This window comes from Rhinolophus sinicus, chromosome 16 (genome assembly GCF_057876585.1).
Source record: "Rhinolophus sinicus isolate RSI-liver-muscle chromosome 16, RSI-T2T, whole genome shotgun sequence".
NCBI lineage: Eukaryota > Metazoa > Chordata > Mammalia > Chiroptera > Rhinolophidae > Rhinolophus > Rhinolophus sinicus.
In genome coordinates, this window is record NC_142516.1 from 42,276,509 (window position 1) to 42,302,759 (window position 26,251).

Here is a 26,251-nt window from a genome sequence, read left to right on the forward strand (position 1 = left end):
CTTTAAAATAAAATGTAGTGCTAGAAATATATATATGAATTTACCCCTACCAGTTTTATACACTCCCTTGAAAGTCAAAAGAATGCCCAAGATTGTACTGAAATATCAGAATTAAGTGATATACATATGCAATGGATTATTTAGCCTTAAAAAGGAATGAAATTCTGATACATGCTATAACACAGATAAACTGAAAGCATTATGCCAAGTGAAATAAACCAGTCACAAAAACACAAACACTGTATGATTCCACTGATATGAGGTACCTAGAGTAATCAAATTCATAGAAACAGAAAGTAGAATATCAGTCACCAGCGTCTGGGGGCAGAGAGGGGAAGGTTATTGTTTAATGAGTACAGAGATTCCAGGATAAAAAGTTCTGGAATGCAGAGTGACACAACATTGGGAATAATGACACAGTTTTAACCTCGAGGGCTATTATTTTTTTAACCTTTGTTCTGATTTGAAAAAAGATGTAGCTGGCTTACTTCACTAGACACCTCCGGAGTTGGTGAATACAGTTAGACAGTGTTACTTAGAAGCTTTTTAAGAGAAGATGGACATTAAAATAATTAGGAGCGTATGGAGAGGTGTGACCCCAGGTTGTCTGAAATGCCCCCCCCCCAATAAAAAGGATCTTTGCGAGTTTAGCGTCATGAAAAATTTGGGAATAAAGAACAATGGTCACATGACTGCATCCCTCTCAAAGACCAGGGTGTTTCCTGTTGCCTGCATGGCTCTATCCTGTTTTATTCTTTTACTTTAAAGTATGAGTAATGGCTAAACCAACTTTGGAATGAGAAAAATCCTGTCCTCTAAGGCAATGGAGTTCATTTGCAGATGCTGACCTTGACAGACTTGAACAGGAATACCTATATTTATTTAAGTACACACACACAGATAGCTGTTTTGTTTTGTTTTTAAGGAATCTTCAAACTCATTATCACTGCAGGCCAAAATTAAGTATAAAAAGTTCCCATTGTTCACTTCAAAATTCCAGACTGAAGAGTAATAAACTTTTTTTTCCTTTCCTTTACAAAATTTTTATCCAATACTAAGTAGTTTATAACACAGAATGGAGCATCATAGTTTTATGGAAACAAAATTTTACATGTGAAAAGTACTTTAAACTTCATTTTGTCCACTCAGGTTTAAAGATGAGGACACTAGGGCTCAGAAGTTACATGGTTGGCAAGGCCAAAAGTCAAGAACAAATCTTTAGCAGAGACATTTTTATTTTATTTTATTAGTTTCAGGTGCACAAGACAAAGCAAAACTTAGACGTTTATCATTTATATCCCTCACACTGTGTGAACCCCCCTCCCCCCATCCACTATCCCTCTGTACAATCCCCAAATTAATTTCCAAACCCCCATGACCATCTTGTGGTTACCGACTATTTTTCAAAACCTCTCACCTTCCCCTTATCCCCACCCCCCGCCCCTCTAGCAACCCTCTGTTTTTCCTCCATGTTTCCAAAGCTGTCTCTGATTAGTTCATTCACTTATTCTTTTCTTTAGATTCCGCATATAAGTGAGATCATATGGTATTTGTCTTTCTCTTTCTGACTTATTTCACTTAACATAATGTTCTCTAGGTCCATCCATGTTGTTGCAAATGGTAATATTTCTTTCTTCTTTATGGCTGCGTAATACTCCATTGTATAAATGTACCACAGTTTCTTAATCCAGTCATCTACTGATGGGCATTTCGGTTGTTTCCAGGACTTGGCTATTGTGTATAGTGCTGCAATAAACATAGGCGTGCATAAAGATTTTTGAATTGGAGTTTTGGATTTCTCCGGATAGATACCTAGGAGTGGGATTGCTGGATCATAAGGTAGTTCCATTTTCAGATTTTTGAGATACCTCCAAACTGTTTTCCATAGTGGCTGCACCAATCTGCATTCCCACCAACAGTGCACCAGCGTTCCCTTTTCTCCACATCCACGCCAGCACTTGTTGTTTGTTGATTTATTGATGATAGCCATCTTGACTGGGGTGAGGTGGTATCTCATTGTGGTTTTTATTTGCATTTCTCTGATGGTTAGTGAGGTTGAACATTTCTTCATATTTCTGTTTGCCATCTGTATGTCCTTTTTACAAAAATGTCTCTTTATGTCCTCTGCCCATTTTTTAATTGGGTTGTTTGTTTTTTTGGAGTTGAGTATTTTATAAATTTGTGATATTAACCCCTTATCAGATATATCATTGACAAATATCTTTTCCCATTCAGTAGGATCCCTTTTTGTTTTATTGATGGTTTCCTTTGCTGTGAAAAAGCTTTTTAGTTTGATGTAATCCCACATGTTTATTTTTTCTCTTACTTCCCTCGCGCGAGGGGATATATCAGTAAAAATCTTACTCCGGGTAATGTCTGTGAAGTTTCTTCCTATATTTTCTTCTAGGAATTTTATGGTTTCAGATCTTACATTTAAATCTTTAAGCCATTTTGAATTTATTTTTGTATGTGGTGTAAGGAGGTGATCCAGCTTCATCTTTTTGCATGTGTCTGTCCAAGTTTCCCAGCACCATTTATTGAATAGACTGTCTTTACCCCACCGTACATTCTTGCTTCCATTGTCATAGATTAAATGGCCATATAGGCATGGATTTACTTCTGGACTCTCTATTCTGTTCCATTGATCTATGGGTCTGTTTTTATGCCGGTACCATGCTGTTTTGATTACTGTAGCCTTGTAGTATAATTTGAAGTCAGGTATTGTTATACCTCCCACTTTGTTCTTATTTCTCAAGATTGCTGAGGCTATCCGGGGTCTTTTGTTATCCCATATAAATTTTAGGATTATATGTTCTATTTCTGTGAAAAATGTTGTTGGTAGTTTGATAGGAATTGCGTTGAATATGTATATTGCCTTAGGCAGTATGGACATTTTAACTATATTAATTCTTCCTATCCATGAACATGGTATGTGTTTCCATCTATTTGTATCTTCTTTCATTTCTTTCTTCAGTGTCTTATAATTTTCTGAGTACAGATCTTTTACTTCTTTGGTTAAATTTATTCCCAGGTATTTTATAGTCTTGGAGCAATTGTAAATGGAATTGCTTTTTTAATTTCTCCTTCTGATGTTTTATTATTGGTATATAAAAATGCAACTGATTTCTGAATATTAATTTTGTATCCTTCTACTTTACTAAATTCATCTATCAGCTCTAATAGTTTCTTGGTGGAGTCTTTAGGGTTCTTTAAATATAGTATCATATCATCTGCATATAATGACAGTTTTACTTCCTCCTTACCGATTTGGATGCCTTTTATTTCTTTTTCTTGTCTGATTGCTGTGGCTAGAACTTCCAGCACTATGTTGAATAGAAGTGGAGAAAGTGGGCAACCTTGCCTTGTTCCTGATTTTAAGGGGAATGGTTTTAGCTTTTCCCCATTCAGTATGATGTTAGCTGTGGGTCTATCATATATGGCCTATATTATGTTGAGATATGATCCCTCTATTCCCACTTTCTTAAGGGTTTTTATCATGAATGGCTGCTGAATTTTATCAAATGCTTTTTCTGCGTCAATTGATATGATCATATGATTTTTATTTTTCATTTTGTTAATGTGGTGTATCACATTAATTGATTTGCGGATGTTGAACCACCCTTGCATACCAGGAATGAATCCCACTTGATCATGGTGTATGATCTTTTTAATGTATTGCTGAATTCTGTTCGCTAGTATTTTGTTGAGGATTTTTGCATCTATGTTCATTAGCAATATCGGCCTGTAGTTTTCTTTTTTTGTGGTGTCTTTGTCTGATTTTGGGATCAGGGTGATAGTGGCTTCGTAAAAAGTGTTTGGGAGTCTTCCCTCCCTCTGGATTTTTTGGAAGAGTTTGAGGAGACTAGGTGACAATTCTTTTTTGAACGTTCTGTAAAATTCACCTGTAAAGCCATCTGGTCCAGGGCTTTTGTTTGTTGGGAGATTGTTGATTACTGATTCAATTTCCTTGGTGGTAATCAGTCTATTCAGGTTTTCTGTCTCTTCTTGAGTTAGCCTTGGAAGGTTGTATGCATCTAGGAAATTGTCCATTTCTTCCAGGTTGTCAAATTTGTTGGCATACAGTTGCTCATAGTAATTTCTTAAAATTTTTTGTAAGCAGAGACATCTTAACAGCAGTCCTGGTTCAGTCCCACGGGCTTATCACATAGCCCATACATCCTGGGTGTGCTGAACAATGCCAATGTTAAATGCTCTAGCCTCCTAAATGCTTCCTGGGTCCCAGAAATTCTAATTCCAAAATACTAGATTCCCTCATTTTTATAGAAAGTTCTGAAATTCCAGGTCATACCATATGTCTAGATTATGGGCTTGCTAAAAGTGATTGTCAGAGGAAATATTATCATTTCATACGACATAATATAAGGCTAGCCATTACCAAGAAAGAGAAATGTTCTTTTTGCCTGACTTCCTTCAACTTGTTAAAATCCAGCTCAACCTTAGACATGGTCCCTTTCCTGAACCACAGTGATTGCCCCGTCTTTAAAATCCAACCTCATTTACTACTGGAAGCCTCTGAGCAAACCAAAAATGTGAGGTCAAACAGAATTGAGTACAGTTGACCCGTGAACAACACAGGGATTAGGGGTACTGACCCCCACACAGTTGAACATCCGCATATAACTTTTGACTTCCCCAAAACTTAAAGTCTACTGTTGACTGGAAGCCTTACCAATAACATACAGTCAACACATATTTTGTATGTTATATCTTTTATATACTGTATTCTTATAATAAAGGAAGCTTAGAGAAAATGTTATCAAAAGCCTAAGAGAAAATACATTAACAGTACTGTATGTATTTATTGAAAACATCCCCATATAAGTGAACCCACGCAGTTCAAACCCATGTTGTTTAAGGATAGACTGTATAAATCCTAACTACGCCAGATCCTAAAGTGTGGCTTCAGCAGGCTGCCTAACCTCTCTGGGCCTTAGTTTCCTCATCTGAAAAGTGGAGCTCAGAATTATCTTGATTTGGTTGGTGTTGATTAAAAAACTTATAAAGCCCCTAGCAGGGTGATTGGTACATAGCAGTTGTTCAATGATCATGAGTTATCACCACCATCTCACTATTTCTGCGAACAGAGCCATACATGTGCTTGGTGAGCTCCTAGTCACGGGGGTCTAGTCTTAGGCTTCTTACCCACCTCCTCCACTCACACTTCCTGGGCCCCACACAGGCTTATTCAATGGGTAACGATCCCCCACCCCCACAAAAGAACTATTTCAACATCCACTAGCATCCTCCCCAAAAAGGTAGGGCAGTTATCTTGGATGCTTTTTGCTAAATGTGCCTGCCAGCTCTTAGTCTTTTTCAGATAAGTAAACTGAAGTACAGTACCTAAATACTCTAAAGTATACTGTCAGGGTGTACCATGAATTCAAAGGAATCTGTGTTGGTTCTTACAGGGTATCTATAAAGAAACCCAAACGATTGGCCTCATACTGTGTGGCTCTCTTCCTGTCTTCATGATTGACCTTACCTGTCTTAACCTTTCTGCACACTGGTCTCCTCACTTGTGCACAAGAGCAGTTGGGTTCGGTTAGGGGATCCCCAGCTCCTGAGTGATGAAGCACTTTGCTCGTCCTCAGCAGAGGGGTGATGGACAGGGACAGGGGAGGCTGAGCGCTAACTGGGCTGAGTGTCAGGAGAATGGAGGATGAGAGGGAAGTCCTGAGGCAAGACAAAATGCTAATCAGACTGTATGTCCACAAGTCTGTGAAGGGCCTCCAGGTTCAAAACAGGCCTCCACAACAGATGCCACTTTGGTGTGTGAATTATTTTGAGCTGAAGGCAATCGAGACCCCACAGGCTCTTGAAAAATTTTTACCTCTCCTCAAAAAAAATTTATATTAGGGGCCTTGCTTATAAGACTTGTCACCAGAGATAACTTTTTTTGAAACTTTATTGGGGAATAATGGGGAACAGTGTGCTTCTCCACGGCCCATCAGCTCCAAGTTGTTGTCCTTCAAACTAGTTGTGGAGGGTGCAGCTCAGCTCCAAGTCCAGTTGCTGTTTTCAATCTTTAGTTGCAGGGGTGCAGCCCACCATCCCATGTGGGAATTGAACCAGCAACCTTGTTGAGAGCTCACGCTCTAACCAACTGAGCCATCCGGCCACTGCAGAGATAACTTTCTAATGCGATCTATAGGACAGGGTAAGTTTGTTACTGAATATCGGCTCATCCTGTGAATGATCTTCCTCCTCTGAAGCCCCAAGGCTCCTTACCTCATCCTTAGCTCAGAATGCCATATATATTTATCTCCTTTTCCATTTCTGTCTCTGAACCTCTTGTGTATGTGGGTTTCCCACACATATGTATGTAATTAAATTTGGTCATTTTCTCTTGTTAATCTCTCTCATGTCTATTTGAATATTAGACCAGCCTGAAGAACCTAGAGGGGTAGAAGAAAGTTTCTTCCTCTCCCACATCTGACAAGTTGTTTTCTTACATTGACTTTTTTTTTTAATTGATAGGCATTTGATGCACTGATACAATATGTGTTCATTTCATTACTATTATGGTATTTCTTCTATTTCCTTAAAAACTGATATTAAATTGATGGTGCTTTTACAACCAAAGTTATCTCAGAATTAAGGAAATTGTTAATGTTAGTAGTTAGCAAGTATTTTGCCAAGCATTTTACATACATTTTTCTCTTTCATTCGCACAACAACCTTATAAGTAGCTATTTTTATTCTCACTTAGCAGTAAGGAAACTGAGGCTTTAGGTGTTTTGAAAATGGTCATTTACTCCAGAAAAGAGGTGGAGTGGCTCAACCCAAAGCTGACTCCCCGGGGGATACAGGATACAGGGCAGTCTCACTTTCTGGCCAAGAATAACACTGGATCCAGTTATTAACACCTTTGAATTATACCTCACCCGACCTCCTAATCTTTCAAGGAGCCTCATAACCTTCCAAATATTCCTGAGGTATTGAGCTGCACTTCAGTTTGTACAGAATAAACCAAAACAAGCCTCCAAATAAACTGTAAATGTGCCGTGGAAAAATTTGAGAAGCACACACCCAAACTATTTAGTGACCATCTATTTTTTTTTTTTTTTTTTTTTTTTTTTTTTAATGTTTTTCCAGGACCCATCAGCTCCAAGTCAAGTAGTTGTTTCAACCTAGTTGTGGAGGGCACAGCTCACAGTGGCCCATACGGGGATCAAACCGGCAACCTTGTTGTTAAGAGCACCTTTCTCTAACCAACTACCGGCAGCCCTAATGATCATCTTTTTATTTGTGGGAGGTGGCGGGTACTTATTCAAACATTTTGTAATGTTTGAATTTTTATTTACTTCAGGAATTCTTTTAATTGCCAATTGACATAAAATGGCCCCAATCCTCCAACATAATAAGCTTCAGTTAAATATGTGTACAAAGCATTAAAGATAATTTCCAAACAAACAAAAAGCCATTTACAGGCCCAGTACAGGTATACATAATTTTTGTGTTCCCTTCTGATGCCTGTCCAGGGACACTACTGACTTGCATTTGGGCTCAGATGTAGCAGTAGCTGGGATTCGGTTTGCTATCCTGCTTTTTCCATTTAATGGATATCAAGGCGTCTTCATTATTTTGACACAGTTAGTTTGTGGATTGTGGTTGGATACTAATAGTATTTCCAAATTATATTGTTATAAACATGAGCTATAAACACTTCTGAATATTCTCATAGCTTTGTTTTCTCTTGGCTTTTGAAAACATTTCCTTGGAATTCCCAAGAGTAGGATTCTTGGATCAAAACAAATTTCTAGGCTTTTGATTGCCTTCCAAATGGAGTATTCTTACTTATACTGTCACCAGTAATGTTTGAGTACCATTTTCTCTACATTTACTATATAATTATCTTAATTATGTACTACATATTCATATACTGTATAATTATTTTTGTCAATGTTGCAACAGTAAAATGGTACATCCCTGAGGTTTCATTCTGCATTTTTTTTTATTACTAGTCGCTCAATATTTTCTCTTGAGTATGTTTACATGTAAGAGGAAGTGGGCTTTGGTAGCAATGATTTCAGCTCTGGCCCCAGAGTGCTCAGCTCAAAAACTGGGCACCATTACCCACCAACTCAGACTTCAGTAAGCCCTTAAACTCTCTCCAAGCTTTAGCTTCTTCACTGGTTAAAAAAACAAACAAAAAAATTAATTCATTTGAAGTGATTTAATTGGGATAAGGATCATATATACCTTAGTTTTTATAAAGAATAAGTGAGCCAACCTGTAACGTGCTTATACTGTATTTGACACATAATGAGCCCTAATGAACATTAGCAATTTATTCATTATTATTGTTTATATTTTTTCTTGTTTGGACTTGGTTCAAGTCTTTAATTCATGACCAGATGTAACTTTTTGAGACCTCCCAAAATGAGAAACTGTATTTCAAGTTTACTAACAAATACCTGTACACACTCAGTTTAACTCCACACCAAAAACCTGTTATACAAAATGGAATCCTAGGTTCTCAAGGAAAAACCCAATCATACGACACATACTGCATCTCCCTGATATCAAGGAATTCATACAATGGATATTTGCTGAGTCTTCTGGGGGAAATTATAGGCGTGGTCAATATAGTTAAAATCTATTTTTGGAACAATGCATCCATTGTAGAGCTGAAAGGAACTTTGGAGAGCATCTAGTCCTGCTACAAACACCAGCTATGGGAGCAGTTACTAAGTCATGGGGGTGGAGTGGCGTCTCTGATCCAATATTAAGAGAAATGGGGTCACAAAGAAACACAAGATTCTATACTCATGGGCCTCTTATTTCTTAGCCTTTAAGACAGGAATGCTCACTGTGGATATTTAAAGATAGGGACATGGTATTTAGCGTTCCTGAAACTTATCTGACAGAGAAAATATTTTAGAGAAAGGAGCATATTACCAACCCATAAGGAAAAACTCCATCTAGTCCCAAATCTCACTCTCGTCTTTAAGTCACAAGGAACCTGGGGCCCAGGGGATACAAGTGATTTCTAAGGGTCCACAGTGAGTGAAAGGCTGAGGCTAACCAGATCCTGGAACCTCACCCTGTCAGAATGTGTCCTTTCACACTCTATTGCATTGCCTCGACTCAATCCTTTTTTTTGGGGGGGAGGGGAGGAGGCTAGTGGTGGTGGTGAGGGGCCGGGTTGGGAGAGCCACCCAAAGAACCTCAGATAAAAGTCTGACATTCCTTTGTGGTCAATGTCCATCAAACACTGCTTCCCCTTTTTCCTTTCCCTCTTTCAATACAGATCAAATTTCATAACCAAAAAAAGAAAAAAAATCTGTATGAGTCCAACATGAAATCTAGTATATTTTTTTTATTTACGTTTTATTTTTAACCCCTTTCAAAAAATGGTATTATTGAGCATAATCAGTCTACCTTGTAAGGCTGACTTTTGCACTGTTCCAAAAATCACATCCACCATCAGTAGGTCCCTTTTCTAGTGAGTCCATTTGGTGCAATGTCTGTGGACACATACACACACACACACACACACACACACACACACACACGCACATATATTATATATAACATATATATATATATATATATATATATATATGTATGTATATATATATATATATATAAAATCCTGTATTTTTATAGCCACATCTCCTATTTTTAGGGAACTCAAAAGTTCTAATAAAAGGCTATTAATATAACACTGTTAGATTGTCTATAACGTACTTTTAAAATACTTCAATATAGCCAGTAAGATGTAAGTGCGTCAGGATTCATATCCTGGGAGCTGGGGAGGTTAAGAAGCCCAGACACAAACACAGTCCTGGGAGGGTCACACTCCAGTGGCAGCGACAACTGAACATGTGCTTCAGGCATTTTCATTGCAAACAGAGGTTTTGCTACTTAGCAGGAGTGTTGGGACTGGATCTCCCGAGGTGAATTTAATGACTTCGATTGGCATAACAGATAGGAGAAACGAGTGAAGAAAGATGAGAGCAGGGTGCTCCATCTATGTGGATGGATGAGGGATATTCCAGAGGCAGGTCCTGCATTTATATCAAAAGGACAAACAAGCCTGGCAAACAAGTAGCCTGCAATTGCTCCCTAGGCACATTCCTGGGTCCTGCTGCTGATGCCAGGAAAATTCATGATTACTTGACTCCAACCCATGGTCAGCTAACTCCTGCTGACGCCCGTGCCTTAGGTGAACCTTGTGTGGGAGTGTGAGAAATGTATTCGGAGCCCCTTGGCCAGGTGACCTGAGACTTGCTTGCCTGGAAGACGGTAGCCCTCACCAACCTCTGTTTACCAGAAAGACCCAAACTGCCTTGGGCTGGTTTGTGGACCACAGCACCAAGTTGTCTAGAGGATGAAAGACTGAGACAGCACGTGGCCTATGTTTAAGTGACTTAAAACATTTATTTACCTCTCTGGAAGCAAAGGACTGACCACGTGATTTCTGGAACTTCCAGGTTTTCAAGCGGCTTGTTTAAAGAAAGTTTAACACACACATTTCAAAAGAAATCTCTCTCTCTCACACACACACACACACACATACACACTACTCATTACTTTTTGGAGTTTGAGCACTTATTTTTACTCTAGTAGCAATTTTATTTTCCACTTAATGAATTACAGGAGCATCTCATGGGGAAGAGACAGTTTTAGATTAAAGCTTATGAGGAAAGCAAGACCTCAAATTTCCATATATATATATATATATATATATATATATATATATATATATATATAGAGAGAGAGAGAGAGAGAGAGAGAGAGAGAGAGAGAGAGAGAGAGAGAGAGGACTTTGACTCAAAGCTTTTAATGATAAGCTTGCAAAAATTTGAGTAATAGCTTTGAGTAAATACCCTCAATATTCTTTTAAAATTATATGTATTACTGTATAAATAAATTGTGTCTATTAAAAACAAAAAGATGAGGGAAAGAAGAAATAAAACCTATTAGTTTAATCACTTATAGTACAAAACTTCCTGCTCACTAAAATTGTTAATATTTGTAATAAAAGCAATATATTAAATATGCTTCATTAATTTTGAAAACTCAGTTACTTTGAGCTACAGCACTTTTAAGAAGTGCTTCCAAGCCCAGTTGATTCTAGCATTTTGTTCTAATGGCCGGCTGAGGTGAAAGGGATACACTGGAGAAACACTAGAGCACTCTTAGCTCTACTAGCTAAATCTTGATACTTAGTTTTCAATCTGTCTATCAATTGTACAAAGTATTTTGGTGAAATTCAGATGGTAACTTTCAGTCACCTGTCCTTGCAAAATCCATCAGGTGTCACATTTTTACAAATTTAACAAACAGATTCAAAACTCGTTGATACTCCTCCCTTAAAAGACTTTAACAGACAATTTTCCCAAGTTTTTAAAGGTTTTTTTGAGAGTTTTGATATATCACAAATGTACCACATTTCTTGGCAATATATTAACATCACAATGAAAACATTTCTAAACAGCTATTTCCAAAATGCCTTCCCATAGCATAAATTTATTTTGAAAAGCAGTCACTCTCCCTCTCATGGTGAGAAATTAAAGTGTCCCTTCTCTCCAAAGTACCTGTGATACCGATAGCCATAGCAAAAAAACAACAACAAGGCAGCAAATTTGAAAGGGCAGCAAATTTGAAAGGGCAGCAAATTTCTTTTTATTAAAGAAAGATGCAGATACCTGTAAACTCAACAAATATATAGCCAACAGTGAGAACCTAGATAAGAACCTGCACAGTGAGGAGGAGGTTTGAAAATACTCTTCTCCTCTAGGAGCCTCACCCACTAGTGGCTTTGATGTTCATCAGAAGAGTAAGCTCTTAGTTGAGCATTACTGCCTTTAGTCTTCAAGTGCAAGGTCAAAGTTGGGAAGTAGTTTGTAGAAAAGGTGGCGAGAGGCTATTTCAGGTGCATAGAGATAAGATGTTTTTACACTTTTGACACCAAATATGGAAGATTTTCCTCTTCCTGACACCAGCCAATTGGGACACCAACTGGGTATCCAACCATTCGATTCAATTCTGTCAGTAACTATCCAGAGTTAGCACAGACCCCACAGATTAAAGGGTCAGTCACATAAGACTGACCCCTTCGGATGCCAGCTGCAAATGGGGTGCCCAGGCCAACTACAAATTTGGGAGTTCCTATGAACCCCCTTCAGGTTTGAAAACTTGCTAGCTCAGCTAGGACTCTAGAAAACACTTTACTTATTACTATCAGTTTATTAGTAAGGATACAGCCAATGTAAAAGCTATATAGGGCAAGGTATGGGAGAAGGTGCGTGTGGCTTCCATGCCTTCTCGTGACACACCACACCTTTGTGCAAATTAAGAACCTACCCCTCTAAACCATTCACCACACAGCAACGATGACCATTTAAAAAACCCAAACCTAATCATCTCTTCTTCCATTTAAAATCCTTTAATGGGTTCCCACTACCTTTCCATTAAAGGTCAAAATCCTAAAAATGATCCAAGAGGCCTCACTCATCCCAAGCCACATTCCTGCTTCGCTCTCAACTCTTTCAGCCTAGAACTTCAACCCCTATTTCACCTGTTTCCTACTCATTTTTCAAGCCTTTTAAAATCTCTTTTTAGGGAGCTCTACCCTGAGTAATGTCTTCTGCTAAACTAGGTTAAGTCCCCAGGTTAAATGTTCTCTGGACATCTTGTGCTTTCCTGAAGTGCCACTTATAATGTGATAGCCTATGTGACTATGTACTTGTCTGCCTCCCCAGCCCCATCTCCTCTAGCCACTAGACTAAATGTCTCAGAAAGGCAGGGGACCCTCCCTCCTGTTCCCAGATGTAGCCCCAGAGCTGACAACGTGTGGCAACTAACTTGTGCTCAGCAATAGCTATTCAATGACTGCATAAATAAATAAGTCACTCAGATACCCAAGACACTCAAATTTGGCTACCTCTTTAACAAAAGAAAAATTAATCACTGGAGAAATTGCTTAGTAAATTTAGTGCATTGATTACCAAATATATGTAGGACCCCTGACTGGAAATATTAGTATAATCAATGAATCAGAAACTGTAGGTGTTTTGTGGAAGCAGTAACATTTTCTGTTTAGATATGCATTTGTGATCACTATCCTTTTGTGAGTTATTGACAGAGTTTTACATGGTTGTGCAACCTGTGCAGTCACACAAGACCCTTTGCTTAATGCTCACCTGCCTGTCACCATCTTGAAATTCTTCATAAGTTTTAAACAAAGGGCCCCACAAATTATGTAACCCGTCCTGACTCTTACAAATTAGTTTGATTTCTGGAAGAGACCCAATGGATAGCCAATCTCTAGCTAAGGACGCATCTTGTATAACGAAGGCTGTGTTTTCAGCCTCCCAAGCTTAAGGTCTGAAAAAGAGGGTTAGAGTTTCAGGGCATTCTTTTTTTCTGATATAAGCTATATTATGTAGGACTCTCTTTCATAAAATTAGGATTTTTCAGACTACAGAAATACGTGATTGTTTTAGTTCTTACTGTTAGGTTAAAAGCTTTTTAATTTTCCTAGAACTAAATTCTAATCTGAACGTGATTTACACTGAGTCTCATTATTAAAATTTTTGCTTAGAATTTTTTGTTTGGGGTCCTAATATTAGGGATTGTGTCAATTTTCCCAATTCACCAAGCATAGTCCATTAATACTCTATCACCTTAAAAAATGGAAAGCCATTGAGTATACTAACAGGAGAAAAATGAAAATTGTAGAATTCCTTTTCAGCTTCCAACATTTTAAACTTTAATAACTACATCAAAATTTCTCTGGAGATAAAACCTGGCAGGACACATGCGACTGTTCATAAAGAGCCTTGGTTTAGTCATCTTTATTATAATTTTTTTTAATGTCAGATTTTTGGTTAAACTTTACAAACAGCTTCTCTAGTTATTAGAAGTTTAAAGTTATTTGTGTTTACTTATAATTTAGTTCATAAATGTCTACAGCATTTTAAATAGTGGCTCATTTTTTTCCTCAATTGAGTGACTTTGTCTCCCAGGGGACATCTGTCAATATCTGGACATATTTTTGATTGTTATAACTGGAGGAAGAGGACTACTGGCATCTACTGGGTAAAGGCCAGGGATGCTGCTACATATCTTATAATGCACAGGACAGTCCCCACAATAAAAGATTATCTGGCCAAATGTGTCAAAAGTGCCAAAGCTGAGAAATCGGTCTAAACATACATGGCATTTGCCACAAATAGGCAACAAGGAAACATGACAACCCTAAGCTATGCCTCCCTTGTCACAGCCAATGTGGTTAAGAATACAGTCCCCAGAAGAAACATACTGATTTATATGAAGTAATTTGGGAACTCCCTTTTTAAGGCAGGGAATTAAGCATTGATGTGCTGAGCTAGAACCATGAATATCATTAGAATGAATATTAAAGATAGTGACATGATTCCTTGGTTGGCCCATAAAGGACTACTTTACTCAATGCAGTGGAAATAATATACACATCATAGATAACAGAAATTGAGAATTAGAAGAAATCATTTTCAACAGTATTAATTTGTTTCCTAACACCTCATTTCATGAAGAAATATACAGTATCTACATCATAGGTCAGAATTTTTCATTCACCTGAGAATGCAATCACCAGGTATAGCAGTTTCTAAGACAGAGATTTGAAAATGGATGATGTGTGAACCAATTTTATTCCTTGTGTTTAAAAAAAAGCCATTATTTATATAAAATCAGATTTCACATTAAAAAAAATTTTTTTTTCAGTTATTTGGGGGGAAGGAGGCCAGAAAAAGAAACTCTGGCCTAACTGGGCCAAAATTTCTACATGGTTATGAAGAGGGACTGGCTGATACCCACCCAGATTTTAGCAGGTCCCTGGCAAGTCACCTGGGGCCAACCAAGGCCCACTTAGCTCTCTGATACATGAAGTTCAGTCCCTACAGATAGTTGATCGTGTCTGTAGTTGATAGTGAAAACATTTTTCTTAGTGTTTAACAACTAAATTACAAATGGAAAAGAAGCAACTTGTGACTCAGAGGAGTTCTATAACTAATCAAGAATGAGTTATCATTAGTGAATGATGGAATCTGGTAGGTATTCTGGTCCAGGCTAAGGAGCTTTCAGGGCCCAGCTGAAGCAAAGGCAGAGGAGCTGACAGGTAAGCTTCAAACCCTAGTCATGAAATGGAAAAAATCTCAACTTCTTTCATCTACCACTAAAACTTTGTAAAAGTAAATTCACAGTATGTTACATTGGTGTTTTTTTTTTTTAATAGAGGAGTTAGCCATTTCTAAGATTTCAAAGTTTCCCAAAGCTACAATTTTGAAAGCCTGTACAAAATTCATTAAGCACTAGCAGGTATCCTGAGCTTTTCCTTCTTGCCAGAACTGAAATCTGTTACCAAAATCTTCTGGCAGGGGGGCTTGTCTGGAACTGCCTGGGCTCCTAGCAGGTAATTTACACTGATCTTTAAAAACCATTCACCCCTCCTCCTCCCTTCTATAAAACAAGCCTGCCTTTCAGAACTGTTCTGAAAGGGGGGCAGAATGCCCAGAGGAGGGGACAAGTTCCTGACAGAGTCCCTCACCTACCACTCACTGAATTCAGGCCACAAAAAAGCCGTGGCTTGTTCTCATCTCCAGACACCATCGCTTTCTCTGAACAATGTATATCCTCCCAATTCTCCTCTTGTCCTACTATTCTTCTAGGAAGAAATAACATAAGCAGAAAGCGCACAGGATGCCAGGTGACTACGAAACTCACCTTCACCTGGGCAGCCCATAATGTCCAGCCTGGATCTGCAGGCAACATCGTCCACCGTGAAAGATGAGAAGTGTGTGGCAGGCAAGGATTTCTGGGGTTTGCTCTGCATCTGAGAGAAAGCGCTATGAGCGAGAGCTAGCTAACACTTCAAAAAGCAAATAACTAAAAATTGGAAGAATCTGAATCAGAAATTGAGTGCTAACAAGACAAAATAAAAAACGGAAACCTAGGAAAGCAGTTGACTCTGTTTATGAAGAATCACCTGTTTTCATAATATACCCAGCAGCGCGAGTTTCCTAGCCTTGAGCGTAAAGGACAGGGAGGGAGCCGGAAGACAGGGAGAAGCCTGAGGGCTTCGGAGGCTCCCAACTTGAGTCTATTTTCCAGTTGTTCCAGTCGCCCAGGGTGGTGAGTCATTTATCAATCTGGCATCGGCTTCTTTATTAGTAAAATGGGGGTAATGTCTCTTTGGCAGGGGTACGGTTAGGATTAAAGAAAGTTAAAGCCGCGGGCACCCAGGGGACGGCAGTGAGTAACTGTTCGCTCCTAGTATATCCACCCCAGCAGACGACTCTTCCTACTCTCTCTGCGGACAAGGGGGAAAGAGGCCAGAAAAAGTGCCTTCAGGTGACACTGGGCACCAGAGTCCTGGCCCCGGGCACCACTGACCGGACGGAAGAGTAAGGTCGAGGTATGGTGTCGTGCGCCATCCCCGGCCCCGGGCGGACACGCTTATTGGGTTCCTGCCAGACGTCCTCTCTTCCAGCCCAGGCTCCGCTTCCTCGGCCCGGAGAGCGCCCATCCCGCTCAGGGCAGCTGGGGCCAGGCGAAGAGCCGGCTCCCTCCTCCCATCCTTCCCATCCCTCCCCCGCCGCCGAGAGGCCGTGCAGGAAAGCCGGTGGGGAGTTGGTTACCTGCAGCAAGAGTATGGTCCCGGGGCGCAAGAGGGTGCGGTACCGCGCAGCGCCCCAGAAGAGCCACGCGGAGCCACCCCTCACCTGCCGCGCACTCGCCCGGCGCTGCGATGCGCTCGCAGCGGTCTGGTACCGCACCTCCGGGTCTCAGAGCCCCAGCCCGCGCGCCACGCCCCTGGGACCGCCCCTCGGCCCCGCCTATAGCCTATCCGCCTCGCCTACCTCCGCGTGTGCGGGGCCCTGCGCGCGGCTCCTGGCCAAGGTCAGCGCGCCCTCTGGGCATTACCGGTCTCTGGGAGGGGAGCCGGATCCGACTACTCCTCTTTTTGATTTCTCAGGATCGCATTCGTTCTTAGTTCTCCAAATGGCTGGGCGCTTGAGTGGGGTCTTTTTCAAAACTTTGTGTCCCCTTCTTCAGAGGCAGGAAACGCGAGAAGTGCTGCCTTTTATGATTTTAAAAATGAAAATACTTTTTATAACAAAAAAGAAAAAATGCTGATTCTTTATATCGTATAACTTAGAGATGACTGTATATTTTCTTCCTGATGAGCCTTGCTTACCAAATTAGTATTTCAAAACTCACTACATTCGTGTGTATTTTCACATAAAAACTACTTTTAAATTAAGTGTAGAACAATCCACAGTGTCATGCAAAGTAGTAAACACATCTCTCCCATCCTTACAGCACAGAGCATGTGTCATTTATAAAAGCTGATACAGTCTCCTTTGTAGCAAAAGGAATGTTGTGTGTCTTCTTCCGCTGGTTTTTTACCTCCTGGAGAGCAAAACAGGTTTTTATTCATCTTCGTATCACTTATTAATTTAACACACATGTATTGAAGTAAATGAAGGAACTAACATTATACGCAGTGCCCTCCCACTGTGTCCTGCTGGGGTTGTAGGTAAAGCTGAGACCCTGTGAGCAGATGGGTTTCCCTGTAACTGGAAGGTTGCCTGCTGACCATCCTTCTAACAAAAGAAGATCGTTGCTCCGGGACCACCAGGTAAATGGAGAGGGTAGGGCTGGACTGGCCTGGAGGGAACCACTGAGTCTCTGAGGCTCACAGTCGTGAGCGACTGCTAAGCTCACAGTCCATGCTGCAGTCTCTTCCTGCAAGTCAGGGGGACTAACCCCCCCAGAGACCCTCAGACCCCCAGGATCTACCTGGCACTGACAGGCCTCCACCGTAGCCATGGCACCAGCGAAGAGCAGAGCACGCAAGATCTTAAATGCCTTTCAATAAGCTCTTGACTCAAACATCAACACACCTAACAGTAAAGCATCAGTCATCAATACACCAAACAGTAAAGCACACAGAGTAATACAATAATTGGATAAAACAGAGTAAGGAACCAGTCCCAAAGTCAATCAGAGCCCTGGTGGAGTGAGGAAGTATTGCTGGTCCTGGAGGTTGGTCCGGCAGAGGTTCTGTCCTAGTGGAGCAGAGCAGAGTGGAGGGTTCTCGGAGCAGAGTGACAGCATGCTTACCTCTGAGTCGAGACCCGCTCTCTGAGCTGCAAAAGTCCTCAGTTCTTACCCAGTTCTGAGTGCCTTTCTGATGTCACTTTATCAGGGCAGCCAGCACCCAGACATCCTCTGATCTTCAGCAGAGACATTCGGAGTGTAGCTGGTTACACCCAATTACAGGGCAACTGGGCAGCTCCCTGAACGCTGCTCCTAACTTTTCTTTGCGTGTCCTAAATGGAGTTACTCTTCCTCATTCAATATGGAGGCACTCTTGCTCACACAAAACTCATTCTAACAGCTTCCAGGGGCTCACTCACCGTCTTGGGCTTTAAACCTGATGAGGTTAGATGGGGGAAGGGGTAGGATTCCTGTTTAGAAGTGTCCACACAGGATGACAGTGCCCCATAAGTGGAGCTAATAATAACAATTACAAGTGGAGTTAATGAAATATTCCTGGGGGAAGGTAAATCATACCTCTTTCCCAAGGAGATTCCTCCTCTAATGACAATCTTGGAACATCTTGCTTTAATTATTTTAGGAAAGTAATTTTATGATACATTATGTGCAAGACCTAGAACAAGAGGAACACATGAGCTCTTTTTAAACTATTATATTTCTATCATGGAAACAAAAGTACAAACCCAAAATATCACAGAATTTGCATTTTGGTCAGAACTAGAAAAAAAGTAATTGCAATTTGTTTTCTCCATCTATTGCTTATCCGGATGTCTTTTTTTACTAAGGGACAAAAGGATATTTTAAATTCCTTAAGCCATTGTGAAGGCAAATGTGTTATGAAAACCCTCATAATGCATTGTGGAATTGAATTTATAAATTTTATCAATTTAATGTCTGAAACTAAGTATGTCACTTCTTTCCACTAGACTAAACACATTTCCTCTATCCTCACTTGACCCGTTTTTTTCTTACTGGGCTTATGTCAAGGATATTTTAAGCTTGTATTTAATCATCAATAGTTAGTATGCCTACAAGAATACTCTTTTTGATTTCTAAAGGGATGATCAAATTTGCTTGCATTTGAATTAGCTACTCATATCATTAAACACTCCTATCTTAAAAAGGAAAAGAAAAGAAAATACGCCTATCCTATAACCCAGCAATTCTACTCTTTGGCATATATTCAACCACTGTACTTTTTAATGCAGTAACCACTATCCACATGTGGCTGAGCCCATGAAACATATCTAAACTGCATTGAAATGTATGGTAAGTGTAAAATACACAGATTTTGAAGATTTAGTATAAATTTTTTTTAATATCTTATTTAAATTTATTTTAAAACATCGATTATAGTTGAAATGGTAATATTTTGGATATACTGATTTAAATATTAATTTTTTAATTAAAAATAAAAAGGTGAATAAAATTTGTTATTAGCATAATAATTGGAACTTTAAATATATGTTGCTGTTAAAAAAAGAAACACAGGCCAAAATGGAGTCATTTTTACTAAGCCAGTTCACCAAACCAAAGCTTAATAGCTAACCTAATTGAAATTTCAGCCTCTCCCAAAAGTGGGATTTTTTTTTTTTTTTTTTTTTTGAGGAGCAACAGTACTGTATTTGAAATTATATGGCCATAAGATGGCTTTCTGAGAATGACTGTAACATAAAAGATACATATGAAAAATTTCTTTTCCTCAGTATCTGATTCCATTTAAGTAAAGTTTTAAATATTCTTCAACAAATACAGTCACTGACTTACAAGGTGTGACAATTAAGTTCGTAAACTTGTTGCAATGATGATGCTAGCCTTTTTTGATATCAGAGGGATTATTCATAATGAATTTATACCAACTGGACAAACAGTTAACCAACTTTACTACTTGAAAGTGCTGAAAAAGCTGCATGAAAAAGTTAGGAGACCTGAACTTTTTGCCAACAATTCATGGCTCTTGCATCACAACAATGTACCAGCTCACACGGCACTGTCTGTGAGGGAGTTATTAGCCAGTAATCAAATAACTGTTTTGGAACACCCCCTCTACTCACCTGATCTGGCCCCCAATGACTTCTTTCTTTACCTGAAGATAAAGGAAATATTGAAAGGAAGACATTTTGATGACATTCAGGACATCAAGGGTAATACGATGACAGCTCTGATGGCCATTCCAGAAAGAGTTCCAAAATTGCTTTGAAGGATGGACTAGGCACTGGCATTGGTGCACAGCTTCCCACGGGGAGTACTTCGAAGGTGACCATAGTGATATTCAGCAATGAGGTATGTAGCACTTTTTCTAGGATGATTTCACAAACTTAATTGTTATCGTTTATATTTTCATCATGATGCAAAATATTAAAAACTGTAGACTATTTGCTAATTCTTAAAACCTTTAGCAAAAGTGGGATTTTAAACTAATCACTCTGGAATTTCCTGGTGAAATAGTGAAGTACTACTCTGCCATGTAAGACCCTCTGCTTTCTACTAAGAGAAGGTGTCCTTACCTGAAATAATTCACTCTTTTAACTTCTTAGTCCCACCCTCTTTCTGCATATAAAAACCTTCCCTTTGTACAACTTGTGCAGTTTCCTTTTAGTAGCTGGGTGGGATGCTGCCCCATTTATGAATCACTTAGTGAAGCCAATTAGATCTTCAAATTTACTACATTGATTTCTGTTCTTTAACATTACCAAAGCAATGTTAATTCTGCTCTCTAACAGAATTTGTACTATTAATATATTGTACTTCAGATATATTATGAGCATTGATGGATTGATCTAATCATGTAACTTTAACGTGTGACATTGTTTTGATAGGAAAGTTAATTTCAAGATCCAGACAATGGATTTGAAAAATTAACTGTTAGAATCTTTTGTCAGTTGGATACTGCATGTATCCCATAAATGTAATCTACTTATTTTTAATTACCACAATAACATATACCCATTATAAATCTATACAAGTGGTTCAGAAAGTATTTCTGGGTTTCTTAGCGGTGTCAACGTCCAGTCAGAAAACAGAAATCACAGCAGTTATTTTTACAGAGAATTTAAGGAATTGTTTAAACAGGCAATGGAGGGTTGAAAATGCAAGAAGGGAAACATGGCAATAACAGAGAGATAGTAACTGTGGGAACAAACTGCCATTGAAAGATCTGGAGAGATAAGTGTGCGGATTATAAAAAACTAACAGCTGGAAGTCCCTAGGCAGCTGTGACTCAGACCTCCAAGGAAGCAGTGGTACCCAGCTGCTGGTGGTATTTCTAAAGGTAAAGGTTGAAGGTTGCTGGATCTAAGAAGGTAGATTAAAAACTAGGAATTGCAACCAACTTTTACAGCCAGGGAAAAGAACCATTGCTGGGTGACACTGGCAGCTACAGCAAGCTAATAACAAGAAGCAAACGTTTCTCCCTCATCCAGACTGCCAGTCTCAAGCACCCCTTTTGGCAAAAACCTTACAGGAAACATGGTTTACTGTGCCGTAGGCACAGCATCATGGAACAGAGTAGAGAAGGATGTGTTTGAGCTGCAAGATATACTTTAATAACCAGTACAAGGATTAAATTTATGATTACAAATATCAACTCTCCTAATATTATAGATGCAGGGAAGCGCTGATAAACACAGCAGTTATAGCGATAATTGACAACGATTGTAATACATTTTAAAAATATTATAATAAAACTGGTTAAAAGTACAACTCAAGTAAGGCAACAATGTTGAACTTGACCCAAACCTGTGCTCCCAGAAGACAGCAATGGTTAAAGAAACCCTCACACCCACACTGTTTTGTGTTCCAGGAAACAGCTTACTGTGAAGAACCACCACATTTGCTCAAATGGCTTAGATAAGACACAGAGAACTCACTTGTTTGCCTGTGAGGAGACTAGATACAGACCCTCCAAATTCTCTTTTTTATCTCATAAATGATTAGCTGAGCTGTTTGTCCCCACTGACCAATCTGCACAAAATGCTTGCTCACTTTACTTGATCAAACTTTATTCAGGCTTCTCTCCTTCCCTGTCTTTGAGCTTTCATCCACTCTCAGCCTAAGCCAGTATTGGAATGTAGAATAAACCCCTAATGACCCCTTCCCAGCTGATCTCAAAGAAAACCATCCCTGATCAATTAATTATCCATCATGCCATCTGCTTACCCCACTCCTTGAGACCATTTCTTTCCAGCCTTGTGGACTCCTCCCTGTGAAAGAAAAGCCCTTTGCTTCCTGACCTTTCAAAAGGTTGCAGATCTTACAAATGAAGCATTCTCCCTATTACAACCCCTCCTCCCCCAAGTGCAAGACACCCCTTCCTGATTGTAATAATCCTTTTGAATTCCGTATCTCCCCTTTACCTAATTCCATATTTGGTTTTTATTTGACAATTTAATGGTGTTGTGACTCAGCTCAAGGTTAGACCTCATCTAGAGATCTCTATCATCGCCACACAGGTAATGGTGCCACAGTCAGCAATTTGAGGATCCTTTGGTGAATTCAGTTCTCGAGTTAGTGCTCTGGACATCTTGTCTTTTGAAGAGTTATTTCAATTCTTTCCAGCAACAAGAGAATCTTTTTCAGCAAAGTTTCTTTCTTTGGCCTTCCTGTGAGACCTCTTCTGTTTTACCTCGGTCCCCCAAACCAGGGATTGGTCCACGTAATTAATCAAGTGGGACTCTTTCTTAGCTCCTTTAAAGTTTATTTCTTTGGGTTAACTGTTAATCCCACAGGTAACTCTTACCCTATCAGGCACCCTTCTCTCACTGACTGCATGCCATAATAGCACTAGTTTAGTTTAATATCTTCAAGAACTGGCAACATTTACTAAAGGCAATTCAGAACTTCTTTGGAAAATTTGGGATCTTCCCAAACTGGCTCATCTGAGACCTCTCCCTCCCACTATCTCCATTTCTCCTTTTTATCACTTGAACCTTCTCTTCAACTGCCTTAAACCCTATGGTCTGTTCCCTTTCAACACCTCTATCGACTCCACCTCCTAGGAATCCACCGCTGTCATACCCTTCCCTACCCAGTCCAGCCCCTTGAGATTTAGGTCCCCTCTGTTATGCTCTTCACCTCTGCCCTAAATAGCATGAGATGGCCAAACACACCAATCCAGATACTGGACAAATGAGATTGATAACGGTTTATTAGTCACATAGACTCATGGCCTGAGGGAGGAGGACACTGCCTGCCTTCAGGGCCACATGGGAATTATACTCAAGAGCAGAGTGAATCCACAGGGGCTGTGGGAGGCAGGCTTTCTAGTAATATGTGATGACTTGTGTAATTTGGGGGGCTGGCAGGGAACTAAAACTCCTTAGATTGAGGATCAAGAGAGTTACATCTGATCTGGCTAATAGGGGAACTAGCTGAATGGGGAGACATTCCTCCTGGGTGGGGACATCTCTGGCAAGAGCAGGGAAACACAACCTTTGGGACACTATAAGGATCAAAGATGTCAAGGCAGCACTTGAAATTTCAGACCCTACAATACACCCTCCCTCCATCAGAGGCTCTTGAGGGGCTCAGGGACCCCAACAGCAACCACTTGATCCTGTAAAAGGTCGTTGGAAACACAATGGATATTTTAGGGTATTTTCTCCATTCATAGACTTTGGAAACACACGCATGGCCATTAGTCTTTCTTCAGTCCCTTGCCTAAAGTTTAGTCCACAGACTCCATAAGACTTCACATCAGGTTAGAGGAAATAGAGTCTACTTCACAAATGTTGATGGAGATGCTTAAGCCTCATATTAAGCAAGTAACCACCTGCCAAAACACAATCCTGGGGAGTGGCTGGTTAGCTCAGTTGGTTAGAGTCTGGTGCTGATAACATCAACCTTGCCGGTTCGGTCCCCACATGGGCCACTGTGAGCTGCACCCTCCTTAAAGAAGAAAAAAAAAAAAAACACAGTCCTGATGAGAACGTAAAGGTGGAAAAATGATGAACAAGCTAGGTCTGTTATACAACCAATGAGTTGAAATGTTGAAGTTATAAATTCTCTCTTTGTCCCTGTTTCTATGTTTGTGTACACGTTTATATATCTATATTATTATGTATGTAACATTTTCCTACCACCGATGGTATCACCAAATTAGATTATAAAATTCCTTAAAGGTTCTCAATTCTGATTGACTTGGAAATAAGTAAGTGCTTATATAAATAAATATTCCTAAATTTCCCAGAAATTAAGAAAATTGAACTTCTAATACTTCCAAAGGAATTCTTATAGAACCTATCCCAATTATTTTTAAAATTCAAGTTCACATAATTTAGGTAAATCTTTGGCAAATGAGACTAATAAGGTTTAATTAAAACAGCTACATTTTCTGTGTTGTAAGGATTAAGTATAAAACAAGCATACATTTTTATTCTGTTTGGTAAGTTCTTCCTGTACTTATACTGGTTTACTGATCAATAAGTTAGTGTTACATCTACTACATGTTTAACGTTATAAAATATGTAAATTTGTATTTAACCAAACTGAATCATTATCCAGACAATAATTTCAACAATAATTATGTATTATCACATGTCAGCTTGAAGATAGTTTCCGTGGTATTTTAGGTATCTTAAAACCTTAGACTTATGTTAAATGAGCTAATAGATATTCACTAAATATGTAGATCACTTCTGAGTAAGACAGAATGCTGGAACATAATTTTAGGTTTGTGTAAACTTAATTTTTTTGCCTCATTTTATGGCACGGAGAGGCTAAATATATTTTGATCTATTAATAAACATGTACATTGCCACATAGAGTAATCATATAAGGAAGTGTATAACTATAAAAAGTCATGAGATGTATATTCTTAAGCTCAGCTAGTCTGCTACAATATGCTGGTGTATGACAGACAGCTCACAGTTAATGACCTCAGAGTTTCCTCTGTGAACATAATAGTTTGCTAGGGTAACCGTAACAAAGTACCAGAGACTGGAAGGCTTAACCAACAGAATTTCATTTTCTCACAATTCTGAAGGGTAGAAGTTCAAGATCAAGGTGTCATCAGGGTTGGTTTCTTCTGAGACCTTTCTCCTGGGCTTGCAGATGACTGTCTGCTTCCTGCGTCTTCTCGTGGTTTTCTCATTGTATGTATCTGTGTCCTAATTGCCTCTTCTTATAAAGACACTAGTCATATTGGATTAGGGCCCACCCTACTGACCTCATTTAACTTAATTACTTTTTTAAAGACCCCATCTCCAAATACAGTCATGTTCTGTGGTACTGGGGGTTAGGACTTCAACATAAGAATTTTAGAAGAACAAAAGTCAGCCCATAACACTGGGTGAGATGCTATTTGGAGAAATAATGCCAAAATGAAACAACTTTGTATGCAAAGTATGAAGGATGTATTCTTTTTTACGGAAAGGGAGAGTAAATTTTGTCCTAAACTAATATTACTGGTTGTTCCAGGATGAAAAAAGTGGACAAAACTAAAAAGAATGTAGAAAGTTGTAGAAGGTTCTCAGGGAATTTTGTTTGTTATTGTCAAAGCTGGCTAAGATTTAATGGCTTCATTTATAAGGATTTTTTTAGTGCTTTAGTATCAAATATTATATTGATATAAAACCAGAATTTGGTGTTTTCCTGTTAAAGTGACAAAATTTTCTTGAATTACTGGTCTACTCTTAATAAGAGATTTTCCTTTACCTTCTGAGTAATCTGCCTAGAAGGCAAAGATTCTGTGTCTTAGAATAATTTTCTGTGCCTAATGTTGACTTTATCATGTTCTTGATTATTAAAAAAAAGTCTCATTTCGGAAAGAGTCATGTTCTTTATAATCATTTTATCTCATATGTTTACTTTTAAAATCTTCCATTGCCACTTTGACTTTGGATTAACTTCATTTTTGCCTGCCACATAAACACATTTTTTTGCCAGTTGCATTATTTTTGGAAATAGCTCAAGGACGATCACCAGGGCTGGAATTTATAACCCAAAGGAGTATGCTATAGATAATGTATAGTGTTTCAACACTGTTTTTTAAAACAAGTTTCATTGATAGTGTAGGGGTTCACAATGAGTTACCCTAAGATATGCCTCTCTGGTGTGCAGATTATTTCAAGCTGAAAACAATCATAGCCCAGAAGGTTCAGGAAGAAACTTTGATCTTTCCCCTGACTGCCTGAAAGAATTTAGACAAAGGACCTGCTCCAGGAAGGGAGCTATC

At 39.2% G+C, this 26,251-nt stretch overlaps 1 protein-coding gene across 2 annotated transcripts in view; it reads right to left on the reverse strand.

Annotated features, from left to right (window-relative positions):
- GCNT1 (glucosaminyl (N-acetyl) transferase 1) overlaps positions 1-16,826 on the reverse strand; it is a 36,173-nt gene extending 19,347 nt beyond the window's left edge. The window contains exons 1-2 of one of the 2 annotated variants that reach the window (XM_019736710.3): positions 16,653-16,826; positions 15,739-15,847 (exon numbers count right to left, since the gene is read on the reverse strand). The gene's annotated coding sequence lies outside the window, so the exon portion shown is untranslated. The remainder of the gene's footprint in view (positions 1-15,738; positions 15,848-16,652) is intronic. The other variant, XM_074330574.2, reaches the window with a different exon arrangement.
- Between the last annotated feature and the right edge of the window lie 9,425 nt (positions 16,827-26,251).